Source organism: Pseudochaenichthys georgianus, chromosome 4 (assembly GCF_902827115.2).
Source record: "Pseudochaenichthys georgianus chromosome 4, fPseGeo1.2, whole genome shotgun sequence".
NCBI lineage: Eukaryota > Metazoa > Chordata > Actinopteri > Perciformes > Channichthyidae > Pseudochaenichthys > Pseudochaenichthys georgianus.
The window spans coordinates 1018109-1036062 of record NC_047506.1 but is presented as its reverse complement, the minus strand read 5'-3'; the positions used below and the strand labels follow the sequence as shown (position 1 = coordinate 1036062).

The window sequence follows — 17954 nt, the reverse complement described above, 5'->3', positions numbered from 1 at the left end:
ACACACACACACACACCACACACACACACACACACACACCACACACACACACACACACACACACACACACACACACACACACACACACACACACACACACACCACACACACACCACACACACACACCACACACACACACACACCGACATCTCACATATAATTCCTGCTTTTACCTTCCCACCTTCTCTTCCGTGTGATGTTGTTGTTGACAGTTGAAATCCCCAATGAACCAATGTCAACTCAAGGTGCTGACACAAGAAAGCAGAAGAGAACGGGCCCCTTTAAACACATTACAGGTAGCGTAGCACGCGCCCACACACACACACACACACACACACACACACACACACACACACACCTGAAGGTAAGCTGCCAAAACAACACGGGGATATTCCGACAGTAGTCCTGGTTTGTTTGTACTCGAGATGCCCCGTGGAAAAGCGAGCTAATATGCGGGGGACGTTGTGAGATACGTAGCTATTGATCCTGGGGGCCACGCGTCCCGGCAGCAGCCTTTTAAATGTCAGCTTTTAATTTCCTTCTCCACGGCGATAGATTTATTCAAAGCAGTGCTGTTCCCAGAGATATCAGATCGCACGGTGACAGTGTTTTAAAGCGCTTTTGTTTGGTTTCGGCATTCGTGGCTTTCTGTATCCGACTCTTTTATTCCAGCTGAGGAGGAGGACGTGTCTGTGTCGGGCGCCGAGTTCAAAGGCAATCTCTTCGTTCCATTGTAAGGCGATGTACAACGGGAACTTCTTAATTAGGGCCTCTCGCACACTGAGTGACAGACACGGCCAATACCCTCCAGACACTGATGGAGGTCACACACACACACACACACACACCACACACACACACACACACACACACACACACACACACACACACACACACACACACACACACACACACACACACACACACACACACACACACACACACACACACACACACACACACACACACACACACACACACACACACACACACACACACATTTTGAAAAAAACATTAACCTTTTGCGAACGGAAGTACCATTTACAGCTAACGCAATGAACTAGTTGTGAAAATAAACATTGCTTCACTTCTACGGAAGCCTTTCTTGATTTAATTACCGAGCCACATGCAGAAACATGGCAACATGTTAATGTCCATGTTGTGATTCGATAACGTGTGTTCATGTGTGCAGCGGTTGCTTCTTTCCCTGTCGATATGTGTAGAATGCGTCCATGGTCAGCTAGCCACAAATTGTCAGATGTATAGGGACTGGAGTTGCTGTAGTGTGGTTTATTAATTGACAGGGTTTGGACAGCTCCCTGGATATAGCCGCTCTGTGCTTTCAACTGCATCCCCTTTATTACCACGCTGCCCTTACCTACAGTTAAGACCCACACACACACACACACCACACACACAACACACACACACACACACACACACACCACACACACACACACACACACACACACACACACACACACACACACACACACACACACAACACACACACACACACACACAAACACACACACACACACACACACACACGCACACGCACACACACACACACTTCAACATGTGTGATGAAGGTGTGCGCTGGGCTATATCTCGTGCAAACTTAAGCTCGCTCCATTGCGGAGATATTCCCGCGAGAGTGCCGAAAACGTAAATGTATTTATTTATTTCAAATGTGAAATTGTACCTATATACTCACGGACCACTAGGGGGCGCCTCACGCGGACCACACTTTTGAGAAGCACTGATATAGAAGCATGGTAGGGTTGTCCAGGTTTAGATGTTTTGGCCCTGATTTGAGTTATTTTATATTAAATATACGCTGCAGAGTCTCATCCATCCATCCATCCATCCAACCATGCCATCCATCCAATCCATCCATATATCCATCCATCCAGCCATCCATGCATGCATGCATCCATCCCGCCATCCATCCATCCATCCTCCATCCATCCAACCATCATCCATCCATCAATCCATCCATCCATCTTCTCCCGCTTCTCCGTGGTCGGGTCTCGGGGGTATCAGTTCCAGCAGAGAGCCCCAAACGTTCCTTTCCCCTCATCAACCCAGCTCTGACTGGGGGGGTCCCAAGGCGCTCCCAGGCCAGAAGAGATTATATCCCCTCCAGCTGGTCCTAGGTCTACCCCTTGGTCTCTTCCCAGCTGGACGTGCCTGGAACACCTCCCTAGGGAGGCCGCCCAGGTGGCATCCTAACTAGGTGCCCGAACCACCTCAACATGGCTTCTTTCGACGCGAAGGAGGAGCGGCTCAACTCTCGAGTCCCTCCCTGATGACCGAACTTCTCACCTTATCCCTAAGGGAGACGCCAGCCACCCTGCGGAGGAAACCCATCTCCGCTTGTATCCGCGGTCTCGTTCTTCGGTCATGACAAGTCTCATCCAATACTAATATTTACCTAAAAGTGATTGACACAGATGAAGCCCACTAAATCGCAGGCATCTGATTTTCACAGGCTACTTTTCATATGTGTGTTTGACAGCGTTAATAAGGAACGAAGAGTCCTAACATCTTTTTTAAATTGCACAATTTGCTCCCATGGTAGAGGCTGGCTGTGGAAAAGTAGAGCAGCTTGCAACACCCGAACATAACTGGACAAAACCCAGTGGGATACAGCAAAGGAGGGAAGTGATCATCATTATTTTTAACCAACACCAATTAACAATGCCTTGAACCCTCTCCTTAGAAGAACAGTAGTCCTGCAAGCCCGTTAAAAAGCAACTTCTACAATCGACAGTTTATTCTTGTTGTCCGGGAAAATGGTTTCTGTCTAGATTATATTAGTGGGCATTATTTTCCAAGCGAGGGTAGATCTCAAGATTGACAACTGGAGATCAAAGCCAGCAAGGCCTTTGGTGAAGATTAAACAAAACAAGATCACAATGTTGGCATAACAACATGTTTGGAATCTCCGAGGCATAATTGAACCAGAAGGTCAATCCTGCTTGACTTGCAGTGGATACTGTCTTCAAAAACCCGATTCAACCGGCACCATGTTACTTTAGAAAGGTGTTCACTGTGGCAAATGACTAGTATGGTGAAACTTGCTCGACATATACACATGTCATAAGACAGTGCTTCTCAAAGGTGTGGTCCGCGGACCACTGGTGGTCCGTGAGCGCCCCCTAGTGGTCCGTGAGTATATTGGTAACATTTCACATTTTAAATAAAGTTAATAAAGTTAATTTAAGTTTTCCGCACTCTCGCGGGAATATCTCCGCAATGGAGCGAGGTTACGTTTCACTTTCGATTGCGTGATATAGCCCAGTGCAACACCTTCGTCACACATGTTGCCACCTGTTTGTACCATTTTCAGGCGATTTGTAATCTGTTCTAGAAAAACGATGTGTTTTGGGATATTTGTGGAGTTAGGTGGTCCGCGAGTGTTTTTTTATTGGTTAAGTCCTTGGTATGAAAAAGTTTGAGAAACACTGTCATAAGATAAGTTGAAGGTAATTCATCGTCGTTGCATCCAGGTGAAGCTTAAAAAGAGGAAAGGAAACACTACTGTAAAAAATAAGACCTGTTTCAGATTAAAGGGTTTCCTATCACGCTATTTTTAGGCATATATTATGGTCGGCAGATATATACAAATCTGTGTTTTGCTCAAAATACCAACAGATCATGCATTTCAGACATCCCTCATCCCCCTCTATTTCAGCCCTGTTAGAGAAGTGCTGACTCTGGGTCTAAAGCTTAAAAAAAAGAGGGGGGAGGGGCTTATGCTGAGTATCTGATCTGGGTAATTCTACCCAGATATCCAGCTAAATGCTGCCGTGATCAAACGCCATATCACGTTCAAAACCACATCAAGGATTCTCTCTGAAACAGTCTGGAGCTCAAAGGCTTTCTCCTCTTGCCGGTTTATACCACAAGGTGAGTTCCTTTCTACTTCCTGCTTCTTCACACATGCTCTCCAGCACAGGTTAGCTCTGAGGTGTTAGCATGCTAATGTAAACAAAGACCATGTTACGTCCAAAACGTCGCGCATTGTTTCTGATTTAATATCGTTTTAATATTGTCTGCTTATCTGTGTTATTGTGTTTGTTATGGGATCTACTTAAATATTTTAAAATCAAGTTAGTGAGTATTTTTAAATACAGGAAATAAGGACTGTTAACAACTGAACTGCGGAAACAATTTCATAACATTCATCTGCTACTTAGTAATTATTTATCTATTATCTCATATATCATTCCAATAGCTTGTATATAGACTCGTACTGCACTATTCCACTCTCACTTTTTGTAAAAAACATGTGTCTTTTTGTATTACTTTTGATATAGTATATTTTAATAGTGGTTAATATTGTTCTGCTTATCGTGTTATTGTGTTGCACTGTTGGAGAAGCCTGTGACCTAAGATCTTCAACAACATAATTACTCTGTAGCTATGTTAGTCTGGACAATAAAGAACCTTGAACCGTGATAGGCCCGTGGCGTAAAGCCCGCCCACATTTCAGATATTACGTCGTATCGGACGCAAATCTGGATCAGCTCCGTTGTTCCCCCGTTTTAGAGATTTGGGTACGGAGGAAAAGAGAGAGGGGTTATTTCCTGGCGCTGCGTGAGTTCCCCGACACACCGGGGACACACCGGGGACACACCGGGGACACACCGGGGACACACCGGGACACATGGTGATGTGGAGGAAGACGTCACAAAGTGCATTTAGCATGATAGGAGACCTTTAAGAGCCCCACACTTTGCTTCTGCGACGAACACAGCTAGGTGCAGCCAATCGAGCGTCTTTCAGCACCACCAGGGCTCAGTGAGGGATGAACAGCCAACTGCACCCCTCCCCCTCCCCCTCCTCCTCACCTTCTTTCTCCCCCTCGCCTTCTGCTTTAAACATGGAAGAGTTCATTTGCTCATTCTGCAGGCAGCATCTCTTTCTATCTGTCCTTTCGTCTTGTGTTTTGTCTCCCCCGCCTCCCCCCTCTCTCTCTGTGCTGTCAGGCCCTTCCCGAGCAGTGGGTTGTCAGGAGTGATGGATGACTATCAACCTTCTGCTGTCTTCCACTACGCTCCTGGGAGATTTACAGGCTCGCTGACTACCAGGCATGAAACCAATCTCTCTTTCTCATTCTTCCTCCATATACGCCTGCCTCGCTCCTTCCATCTCACTCCCCCCCCCTGCCCCCCCATTTCAACATCTCCTGCGTTACCAAAAAAAGCTCTCATAATGGAGAGATGTGTGCAAAACAACATTGAAATCTGTGTGTGGACAGAGGCTATAGCCGTAGCCGCTCTGGAGGGTTTATCGGGGATGTGTCGGAGTGGGATTGCGTCCTCAGAGTGATTCTCTCTCTGACAGCCTATCTCGCCCGTCTTCGTCTTCTTCACTTCGCTTCCTCCACACACGAGCATCCGTCCATGTTCCTCTGGTAATTATGGCTTCCACGAAAGGTGCCGGGCTAATTGCTGTCTCCAAAATAGTAATTGCTTTATTATCGCCACCATTTTTGGTAATGATCGTTCAAAGGCATTATGTTAATGCAATTATTCTTGCTCGCGCTAATTGACGGTGTTTTCAGATGATGGGCGGCCGCTGAATAAAGTTGTGTTGAAGCGAGCAGACAACAGACGACAACGTGTTTAAAGGGGGCATCTTTATGCTCATTTACAGGTTCATAATTGTGTTTAGTCGACCCTTCACACTGCATGTACTTTAGTTGGAAAAAAGCTGTGTTTCCATTCATGGAAAGTGTGGGAGAGAAACACTTAGCCCACCTGCTTACTCTGTTTTCAACAATATCATGTTCACCTTTACAGAGTGAAAGACAGGGGCGGACTGGGGGGAAAAAGTGGCCCGGGGATTAATTGACAGACAGGCCCACTTAATGCGCGCCATGTATCGGCCGGCCGGCGACGAAAGTATGTTACTTAACAAAAAACCCTATGCCTTAATGTTATTTTGGACAATTATTCATATAGTCATCACATCACCTGAGCCCTTGAGTTGCCTAGAGCAAAAATAGTTACGGCATATATTTAGTGATTTTAATGTTAACAGATCATTGATGCAATAACATTTTGACCCAATTTGCCTGACTTGACACATGGAATAAAACATGGGCGACGTACGAAGCATCCTCAATGTGGGTGAGACAATTTAACAGGGGGTGTGGGCAGGTGGTGGACCTCACCTCCTCTAGGGGGGTCCGGGGGCAAGCTCCCCGGGAAGATTTTTTTTTTAAATGTCGAAATTAAATGCATCAATCTGGTCCATTTGAGAGCAAATTAGGGACTAAATCTATGGCAGTCAGTAGGGGCTTGGACTGTGAGCCGTAGGGTCGCCGGTTCAGTCCCCGACCAGACCTATTTGGAGTGTGGACTTCTACTTGGAGAGGTCCCAGTTCACCTCCTGCCCTGCGATGGTGCCCTTGAGCAAGAAACCAACAAGGCTGTACCTTTAGTAATGAATATTAAATGTTGTGAGGAAATCTTTCCACCAATAATTCCAATAAGTAATGCAAAATGTATTCACTTCAGGTTTACGAAAGTAACTGTAATCAGATTACTCGTTTTTCAAATGTAACACGAGCTGAATACAGTTACTTGATTTTTGTATTCTGATTACGTAACGCCGTTACATGTATTCCGTTACAACCCAACCCTGGCCACACCCCACTGGGAGTGGCCGGAACACTTACAAATGTGGGCCGGTAGGTTTTAGGCAAAAAAAAAAGATTTTTTTTTTTTTTAGAAACTTTTTTGTTTTGTTGGCCCTCCGGCCCACACACAGCACCGGCCCACCGGGGAAACTCCCGGTATTCCCGATGGCCAGTCCGCCCCTGGTGAAAGATACCACAAACATCACGACTCCAGACCCCAGCATGAAACATCCAAGCCAGTGATATTTCCTTGACCCAAGCCCAAAATCAAATAAGACATCATATCCATGACTGATCAAATAGTGCGTCTCCAAATCTCATACACATTTCCTATAACTACTACCTTTCGCACACCGTCTCAGGAGGAAACCCAGATTTGCATTCATTTGCAAGTTTGGGAGAGGAACTCATGCTGGCTCGTGGAATGAAAATGAGCTTTAATATGCACCCAGTGCTGACACCACTCTTCAGAAAGAAGGTAATAGACCTAAATGATATGTAAATGCTATTTAGATTGCTATCTAATAGCATGCAAAGCAGCACTCTGTCGGCCTGTATCACATATTTGAATTAGAAGACGTAGCCCACCTAGCTCTTTGGCTACGTCTCTAGTAATGATACCTGTGTGTCCAATATGTGAGCGTGTGCACGCATGTATGAACCTGATCCCGACTCCATAATGATCTCTGGTCCAATCTGTCTGCACGTTGTCGATGCCGTGTAACAGGTAAACACGTGCAACGCTTCCATTGACATGCGGTGCGCTCATTAAAATCAGATCGTATCTCAGTAGGACAGCTCGAGGAGAATTATTTTTTCTCTTATAAGACAACATGGCGCGACGCTTTGCTTTTGCTCATGTGAGCCTTGTTAGCTTTGAACCTATCATGTCTGTACTCTGAGTGACAAGGCGGGATCGGCATCAGAGATAAGGCAGCTTCAGGTGAATTACAGCCACTGGCGGATGTCGAGCTTCCTGAATATAGCTTAGCTCAGGGGTTTCAAACTCAATTTCATTGCGGGCCACATTCGCATTATGGTTGCACTCAAAGGGCCGGTTGTAACTTTAAGACTATATAAAAATACATATATAAATATTTAATATTTAATGTATTATATATTACATTATTGTTCTGCATTGGATTATTATCAGATAGGGTAATACCTTCATAATTAACTACGTCTGAAAGCATTAGTCTAGTCTCTTCAGTGAGAACGTTACAAAATGATTTAAAAAGAAAAGCCACATTTTGAAAAAAAAAGTGACATTTAAAAAAAGAAAAGTCAAATTCTGAGAGAAAAGTCAAATTTCAGATGCATTGTGGGACATGTAGTTTATGGGCAACGTGCCTCTGTAAAGTAGCATGTAACCATATAATAAAATCATATTTTTTGCAAGCTCTTGTGGGGCCACATAAAATGAAGTCGCGGGCCGGATTTGGCCCCCGGGCCTTGAGTTTGACACCCCTGGCTTAGCTGTTCACTCAAACCAACACACACAGGGGATCAGATCAGTCTCAACATAAATAAATGCAACCAGTATTTATATATAAATGTATCGCTCCATAAAGTTATTTTACAAATCATACCAAAACAATTATACGTGGAAAGAAATCACATAAATTAAAATAAGTTTCAGTATTTTAAATGAATGTATTCAGGTTTTAAATGCAGGCTCAATGGTTTGTTAATATATAACAGACTCCAAATATGTTTTTTTTTAATGAAAACCCTTTAAAACACATAATATGTATTACATTTATATAAAACAAGAAATGTGTATCGAGAGGCGAAGTCCCGCCCGTCGACTTCCGCCCCATGGGACCTTATTTCTGAAAAGTATGTATTGAAGTCGATGGAGAGAGAAAACGTATCTTTCGATCCCGTTTGAATTGTGCCACGAATTACACACATGATGTTTGTCAATCTTAAAAAATAGTTTCCAAGTCAAAAAAGTCACAGTTTGTCGTAAAACTGTTGAAATAAAAGACCATGAAAAATACGCAACTAGAAAGACTACAACTCCCAGAGTCCCGGTCCCGCATGCTGGCTCTCAGGAACCGACTAACTCCCCTTGTGTGTGCACAGCTCTCAACGCGCCCAGACTCGGAGTGATTTCCACCTCTTTTAATACTTTCCGCCTCGTTCTGAGAGAAAGAAGTGAAATGTTCAACGTGACGCCGTCTGGGTGTGTGGTGCATGATGGGAGATGTAGTTCAAGAGTTACATCACAGTTTTACGACACATTTCTATTTTGTTGACTTGCAAAATTATATATTTTAAATTCGTGGCACAATTCAAACGGGATCGAAAGATAACGTTTCTCTCTCCATCGACTTCAATGCATACTATTTCTGAAATAAGGTCCATGGAGGAAAGGGAGGGACTTCGCCTCTATGAGTGGATCAGAAATATATTTGTAAAGCTTGAGAGATTTATTTTACATATTAACATAATGTGTGTGTGTGCACTGAAAACTGTTTTTTAAATATTATATAATGTTTGAATATATCTAATATAATATCTTTGAATATTACCTTTGTGAATCCTCAGTATATCGTGACTGATCTGAGCTCAACGTCCTGAGCGTTCGGGGTTATGAAAGTCAAACACCACATTTCGCCACCAGCAGTTTCACGCCTGCACTCCAGTAATCTGAGGTGTCAGAGTAAATATGTTATTTTTGTTTTCGTGCACAATCTGCATTAATTAAAAAAGCGCCCCCCTCAGCCAGGCGCCACACTACCGCCAGGAGCCACAGGGCGAACAATGAGTCATTTTGAAATGAATAATGGATTTGTGTCTGCGTGTGTGTATCGACTGAGTGCGAGTGTGTGAACTCTGCGTCGAGTGTATAAACATGTCCTTCGCTGGTCACTCCCCTTCCTCCAGCCCACCCCTCACGCTCCTCCAGATGCTCTTTCTCTTCCTCCCTCATTTCTGCACCAGGCGTGAATATGCAGATGTGGGGTGGAGCGACACAATCATAAATAAACCGGGGCGTTGGGGTTTTTCCTGCCACAGTAACTGCTGCCATTTGACCCCGGGCGGTCTGTGGAGGGCGGCCATGATAGATCTGCCCTTCTCCGTCCTACAGCTGTTCACACGTCAACAGCAGAAGTTCCAATTAAAACGTTGAAGTGGCAGCGTCTTTATCGCTACTGACACTCCAGAGGCCCGGGTGTCACTTCAGGCCTGGGTGAGCTGATGAAGAAGACTTGGTGAGAAGAGAGGAGGTACGGAGGTTAATGAGAGTCCAGTACTACAGTCTCCTCTCTGACACACTGATATAACACATTCAGACTCGTGTGAAGGCTCGCTGAAAACACAGAACAAAACATGGGGTCAAGAAGGGGCGAAGGCTATGTGTGTGTGGGTGTGTGTGTGTGTTTCTTCACAGCGACTACAAGGCTGGATGAGGGTGGAGGTTGAAGGACACGGACGCTCATCTCTGACAGGCGTGCCGTGTCAGCAGGAAGTGATGTCATAGGTCAGTGTTGGGGATGTGGCGGTGGGGAGGGCGCTAACCCTTTAGCCCTGCTTGATAAGCGCTGAGAGAGAAAGTTCTGAATAAATGCTGTGAATGGCAGACGCCCCGAATATCAATCACTTACCGCCCCCATCTTTCATCCTTTCCTTCTGATATTTAGAAGACTGGCATGAGAACAGTGTTGGCATCCGGCCAACACTCTAGATTCCTTCCGTGTAAGTAGCTTTAAAGCATCCTTGTGGAACTGGAAATGAACTCCGATGCACACGTACCTGTTTAGCAGGCTGACAGCGGTCCAACATGGGGAGCTGTCGTAAGAACATTAGTGCTAAAAGAGCTGTTGATAGCCGGTGCGCTTTAGACGTTTTACCATATAGATGTTGGAGTGACATTGATCTTCACACCTAGCGCGTCACAGAAAAAGGCAAGTGGGGAATTATTGTAAGATGTTAAACTTTTATGTTTGTCAGCCTCGAACACATCAGCAAAACACGACTATAAACACTTCAAATGGATACAACGGTGTACGTCAGAGGGTCTGAAGTGCTGTTGCCATACGTGTTGAATGAACTTGGGGATTTGCATGAGCAACATATTGGCTGTGCCTCCAATCAATAACACTATAGCCTTTGTACCTGTTAGTACTCCATCAGTAATGCCTGGCCATGTGTACAACTTATTTCCAGGAGAAGAGCACAAATCGAAACGCTTACATGACCATCGGTGAAACTCAGAGAAGACTAACGGTACGTCCACAGCAGCTTTTCAAACATCTTGAACATCGTGGAGCTGGGCGTGTCTGACAGCTTGGGGATTTTTTGCGAGCAATGCGACCAACAACCAATCACATGAATGTCCCGCCCCCGACATACAAAGCAAAAAACCCCGGGGATTTTATGGGAGCAATATATATATATATATAAACTCCCCAAACAGGCGAAAACCTACCAGCTTCCCCCACTGTCTCTGCCTCCTCCCTCCATGCTGGCTCCTCCGGTTTGTATCCCGGTAATAGTTCTGGTCGTAAAGAACCGGGTGATTTGCTACCGTAACTTCTCGTTTGGAATATGAGGAAATGAACGGCGGTCTGGTTCTCCCTGCTTACACGCGGTTTGATTGGCTAGCGCTTCTACTGTCAGATTTGCATAAACGTGTTTGATTGGCTGACGCTTCCAGCTCAGCTTCAAAAGTTGAACATTGCTCAACTTTTGAATCCTGGAGATCCTGGACATCCTGGAAATCTTCGCTTCGCTCCCCCACAATGCAGTTCGGCGAAAAGCGAGGCAAAGTGACGTCATCCCCATTCAAAGTCAAGGGGCAGAGAAGCGTTGGAAGCGGTGGAAGTTTCTTCTGAAGCTGCTGTGTGGACGTACCGTAAGGGCTTTACATTTGGGTGTTATGGAAATTATGGTTATCAGAGAATGTTATGATGTTAAATATAACATATCATAATAATATTCAGTACGCCTTACATGTCAAGAGTATCAATGTCGTTGAGGTGTCATCACTCAGGTAGATGGTCAGTCTCAAGGTGCCATGTGACCACACAGCGGGTGCCCAGTGATCTGATCGTGGGTCTCTTGTACTTTGGGTCAGGGGTCAGTTATCTCATGACTAAGTGTATTCATTGTACGTTTATTAAAGCGCTCTCTTCAGTTTGAGTTGTTGCACTCCGCTGTGGTGACATTGCTTTCTGTATGCCGTGTGCCTCTTTTGCAAAAGACTCAGAAGGACAACTCTTTGACTACCGTACTTTTCGGACTATAAGCCGCGACTTTTTCCCCCATTTTCTTTGTACAGCTAACGGCCACTAGGGAACCTCCTACATCTATGGATTTTACAGGTAAAATTAACCACCTTTAACTCTATGGGCTCTATGACCGGTCCGCGCCCGCCACCTTTAAGCGGCGGGCTCCAGCAGGAAAAGCTGGAGGCCGGAAAAGAGTGAGACAGGTAGCGCGCCAAAGTAAAAGTGGAACCGAGAGACAGAACGAGAGCAAGACAGACGGACAGTTTAGCTGCTGCGGTTTATATGCACTTTATAGTCTGAAAAGTACGGTAGTTAATTCCACGAATATCCATTACAAGGGTCTTAAGAAATGCACCTTAAGTCAAAGAGAAGTCAACCAATAAAAGCCTTGAACCTTGAAGTGTGTATGTAGGAACACTGTGTTGCCATTTGGTCTACACAAGACCCCTACTGTCTTCCCTCAACATCGAACTCAAGCACCTTTGTAAGAGACCTAATCTAGGGCCTGATTGCATGACTGCCCATTGGTCATAGACTCTAGTAAATGTCTCCAATGTCTTTCTACTGGCTCCCAGGTGTGATTGAGAGGCTGTGCAATGCAATCTTCCACACCTTTAGCTTGTAAACAAACACATGGACACATTACATGCTTCAATCTAGAAAGACTGTTAAAACCTATAGCACCGCATTTATTTAGTCTGTCGTGAAACAGCTAGTCAGTTTCTCCGTCTGCAAATGATGAAAAAGCCTCACACTGGACAGAAGTGCTACTCCTGCAGCTTCACTACTCCTCGGATGAGCTCCGGGAGAAGATAAAGAAAGGAGAAGCAACAGAACGATGGCTCAGGATGAACAATGACTCCAGCCTCCTAATGGTTCAGGGGAACAGCACGGGGGCTATTTCATCATCTCCCCCGGACACGGAGAAGCGGGAGGAAGAGAGAGAAAGACAACTAAATGTGTCGAGTATCTATTGAATGCATGATGGATGTAATGTGTGGAGTAACCTTTGGAATGTCACGCATAACAAAAAGTGATAGTTTTCCTTCAGTTGACTGATTACAGTCTGATGAGCATGGAAAACACCACACCCATTATCGACTGGCTGCAAAACAGATCAATAACGCACCACCAGCGCACATGCCAGATAGACTAACACAGATCCGAGTAACAAAGCTCACGGCACGAAGATAAGTTCAAACGGGTGAAACCTCATACGGCTAAGTGACAACGTTCAGCAAAACGCTTTTTTCCGAAGATGATAAAACATGTGATGTTATATAAGTAATTAAATAAGCTCGTTAAACTGTGGGCTTGAGAGATGGAGAACAGTCTGACAAAGGTTGTTTGATGTGTCGCTGTCTCGCTGTATGACATTGATTCAGTCTGAGCAACAACTTCACAACAAGGATAATGTTAAATGTAAGTGTACATTACATAAGAACAGCTTATTCAGTTTGGAAACATGTTGAGAATGTGTTTTAGAAGTATGACAGTGAATTTTCTCCCAACACAAGGAAGGGTATTAAAGGCAAAAGGCCATCACGGGGATAAACACCTGGACGCTCTGAAATAAATCCACTCCTTGAATGTGTTTTTCGTCAACAATCCAATTGGTAACGTACCTAATTATAAAGTTCTAAATGTGATCGTAGATGCATATGCGAGCATGAGTTGTGAAAAGTATGTTAGCGAGTGCGATCAACACATTTTCTCCCAGCTTCACCCTCCCTAAAGTAACCAGGTGAATGTAGTCAGGTGTGAGAACTACAAACACAGCCCAAAACCAATCATTATAGTGGCTGTCACTGGAAACTTAAAATGTAGGTTTAATTGGGTTATTTTAACAATGTGATCACATGATTCCTTCCAATATTATTAAAGATATAAGCTAAGGTAGCTAACGTAGCTAAGGTAGCTAAGGTAGCTAACATAGCTAATGTAGCTAACGTAGCTAATGTAGCTAATGTAGCTAATGTAGCTAACGTAGCTAACGTAGCTAACGTAGCTAATGTAGCTAACGTAGCTAACGTAGCTAATGTAGCTAACGTAGCTAACGTAGCTAACGTAGCTAATGTAGCTAACGTAGCTAACGTAGCTAATGTAGCTAATGTAGCTAATGCAGCTAACCTAGTTATTTCAAATATACTGACGAACACCTACAGTTATGAAACAGACTTACTCTGCCAATAGTGACAGATGACCAACTTCATAATACCGAACTTCACCAATAGCTCCGGTCCCAGCTGTATGCGTCACTTTTTCAATTCTATTTGTATTTGTAATTATATTTTTGGACATCTTAAAGGTCACCTATCATGCTATTTGTAGGCAATAGCATAGCTCTCAGATATATACAAAAATATATAAAAACATGTCTATGAAGCTCAAAATACCAAACAGATCATTCTAGCCACGCCTCATATCCCTCTGTTTTACTTCCTGTTTCAAAAGTGCTGATTAGGGGATAAAGCTTTAAAGAGGAGGGGTCTTGAAGCATTTTGTATTTGCGGCGCTTTTAGTAAATCCTTGCGCATGTTTCGACAAGTTGGTGAATGTTTTCTAAAAGCTGCGCATGTGTGTTTTAAAGTTGGCAAAGATCTTTCTTCATTTGCATGTATTTCTTTTAATTGCATCGTTTTTGAAAATGCAGCGTGTTTCTCCTAATGGGAATGCTTTGGGTCGTCGCAGCGTGTTTGCACCTGTTGGCCACCTTAAATAATGATAAGAAAAATACCACATTATAAATAGTAAACACTGAGACCTGACTTGTGGCTTCTACAGGTATTTCAAATGAGATGAAAATCAATCACTTACGGTCTAGAAATTAAATATGGAACAGGTATATGTCACTTTAAACGGCAACAATCACTCATTAGTGCGACTCCACGAGGCCAGTGTCGGGAAAGCAAATCGAATGTTTCATGGGAATATTTTAGGCGGCTTGGGGAGCCTTTCTAAACAAACAGTAATTGTATAGACCTCCTTTCTGTTCCGTTTCTTTCAGTGTTTGTGAGCAAAGTGGTCGAGGCACAGTCTCGAGCCACACTGATTCGACTCGTTTAAAACAATGAGCACTTTAATGTGTCTTGCTGAGGATTATGAAACTAAAAAAGTAAATTGAATTCCACTTCGTACATTCATGAACGTTCTCGTTCCATGGCACAGAATGAGAACGGTAATACTATTAGCAAGAAAACAATTTCACAGTGCTTTAAACACACAACTCAATAGGCATACAGGACATGTGGGTAAACATTTACTTCCTTATTCACAAATAAGTCGTTTGACACAGAAACCTTGATTGCAATCTCAGGGATGTAATATCATGCATATCTTCTGTGTCTATTGGGTTTTAGCTAAATGATCACCAGCTGCTCGTTTTAAAAATAGAGCCTGGTGTCACGTGAAGAAAGGAGAGGATGGTGATATTTTTCTTTTTTAAATAAAAGAAGTAAACCCCAGGTCCCTCAGAGGTGAACCCCTCTTCCACACAGTAATTGTTTTCTGGATTTGAGTCAATGCTACGAGGTAAACACCCTCTGATTCTATCATTGATGTGCCGCTGAAAACCATAAACCATAAAAATGATATTAACGATGACATCTGAGCAGCCCGAGACAAATACTTTCCATTAAAACAATTAAGCCTTGATGATGAAAGGGTTTCACACACAGTAATGGTTCATAAACAACACGGCGTTAAAACAACAAACCGGTTTGCTCGCCTGCTTCAGCGATACATCAACGGAAACATGTCCTGTAGCTGATTTGACAAACACATTATTCACCGTGCCGCCACTGGCTTTTCCTTTAGATTTCCACTTGGAAGTCACTCAGCATCCACAACGGAAGGTTTTTTTGTGTTTACAATCAAGATGCTCTCCATGTGGAACCAGATTCAAGTTGGTGTACGAGAGGCAGAACCCGCTCGACACTTTTAAGAGCAGGCGTAAGACCTTTCTCTTTGATAAAACCCAGCATTCATGCAGGGTTGATTTGATAACACCCAGGGTTGGGAGGGTTACTTTGTAAATGTAATCAGTTACTGATTACTGATTACATGGCTCTGAAAGTAATCCGAATACAGTTACAGTTACGTGAACGTAATCAGATTACTTTCAGATTACTTTTGGATTACTTTCTTTTTCCTGGGTATGTTTTGGTGAACAGGAGACACAAAAAGGAAACTGAACGTGTTTTTACTGTTTTAATGGCGTATCAAGAGCACACTGAAACATCACATCTGAAACGATGTAACAACATAATACACGTTTTGGGGATGCAGCTTGGGATGTGAGGAGTGAGGGACACGGGCGTGTCGCCTTCTGTCCTGCCAGTGTTGGGAGGACATGAATTAAAATGTCGAACTCGGACTTCATTTTAAGGACATGTCGGCCAGGGGTGTAGAGCTATATTTGTTTAAGCACCGGATTGGCAAAACAGGAGAGTGTGCACCAGTCTGCCTTGATCTATGAATTCATGTCTGTGACTCTCACAGTATCTGCTGCCCGCAGCTGTTTATAGAAGGAACACCTCCTTCACTTCATGACCTCTCTGCAGCGCCAGGAGGCAGCGGGAGGGTTAACTCCGCCTCTGAGAATACGAGCGCGCCGTGCAGTGCCTTTCACGCACCGCCTTCACTGTGTGTACCTTCAGAAATAATCATTAGTAAGGCTAAAGACTAAAAGAGCGACCGCAGGCTGATGTGTTTTAACCACACACACCTATACACACACGCGATTTAAACGCAGACTTTTGTTCCTCCATGTTTCGTTGTTATTGTTTCACTGAGCGAGCGGACCCGCGATTTTTTTTCAAACGCTTTTTTGGTCCATCTGCGGCGGCTCTGATGATTCGAATCGGCTGTACCTACTAGTAATGAATATTACATGTTGAGAGGAAATCTTTCCACCAATAATTCCAATAAGTAATTCGAAATGTATTCACTTCAGGTTTACGAAAGTAACTGTAATCAGATTACTCGTTTTTCAAATGTAAAAAAAAAATACATAAAAAAAATTAAATCGATTTTTAAAAATAATATTCGATTATGGAGACTGCAGCGAATATTCGAATAATCGAATAATCGCTGGCATCCCTACCAACTACCCAGAGTGATTGAGCTTTTGCCATCTTACACGACTTTTAAAAGTAGAATCAGGATCTTTAAATTAACCCTAAAGACAGAATAAAGGCCAACACCCAGACTATCGTGCCATCAGCTAAAAGGTTTCCTCGATCTTCCAGTTTCAACTTGATTATCTTCGTCTTTTTTCAGCCTAAAACATTAACGTGCTGCGCTAAAACTCCGCTTTGTGGGGCTCAATACATATATGGTCAAACAACAATACATCTAGTTATTGTTGCCAAGTTATATGTCGAGGGTTCAATGTCAACGAATCCAGCGATCAACCCTTCTTCCTCGACCATCAAACTACTGTTGCCTGATTACTCGGACAGCCACAACAGATAGAGCTTATCTCTGTCAGCTTTTAGAACATAATGGTACCAGAACTTAGACATATGACAGCAAGTCAGCAAGTGGAGATATGGAATGGACGTTGCTGAGGTCTTGAAAGAAGATTGAAGAACTAGACACCTTATCGTATGGCGGATGCATGTTGTCTTGATTGGGCTCTGCCAACAAAGATATACACCAACTTAGATCCGAGTACTTCAAAATCCTGAAGTCAGACAAACTACTGTTGCCTGATTACTCGGACAACCACAACAGACACAGATTATCTCTGTCCGCTTTTAGAACATCGTGTTACCAGAATTGAAATATATCAAAGCAAGTGGCAAAATGTAACGGACGTTGCAGAGTTCTTGAAAAGAAGATTGAAGAACTAGAACCCAGATGAGTTTAGTATTGGTCAATAGAAGGACTTTGATTGGGCTCTGGTTGGGCAACTTAGATTCTGAGTACTTCAAAATCCTGAAGTCAGACAAAACATTTTGTAGCACTGTATCTGCCGGGGTCAGGGCCACGCTGAAGCATTTCAGGTGAGACTACGAGGGTATACGGGACACTCAGTCAAGTTCTAAATCCTCGGG

The 17954-nt window shown here is 43.7% G+C and overlaps 1 protein-coding gene across 1 annotated transcript in view; it reads right to left on the bottom strand.

Moving 5' to 3' along the window:
• Window positions 1–17954, bottom strand: part of agbl4 (AGBL carboxypeptidase 4) — a 195864-nt gene that overhangs the window by 16356 nt on the left and 161554 nt on the right. The gene's annotated exons all lie outside the window — the stretch shown is intronic.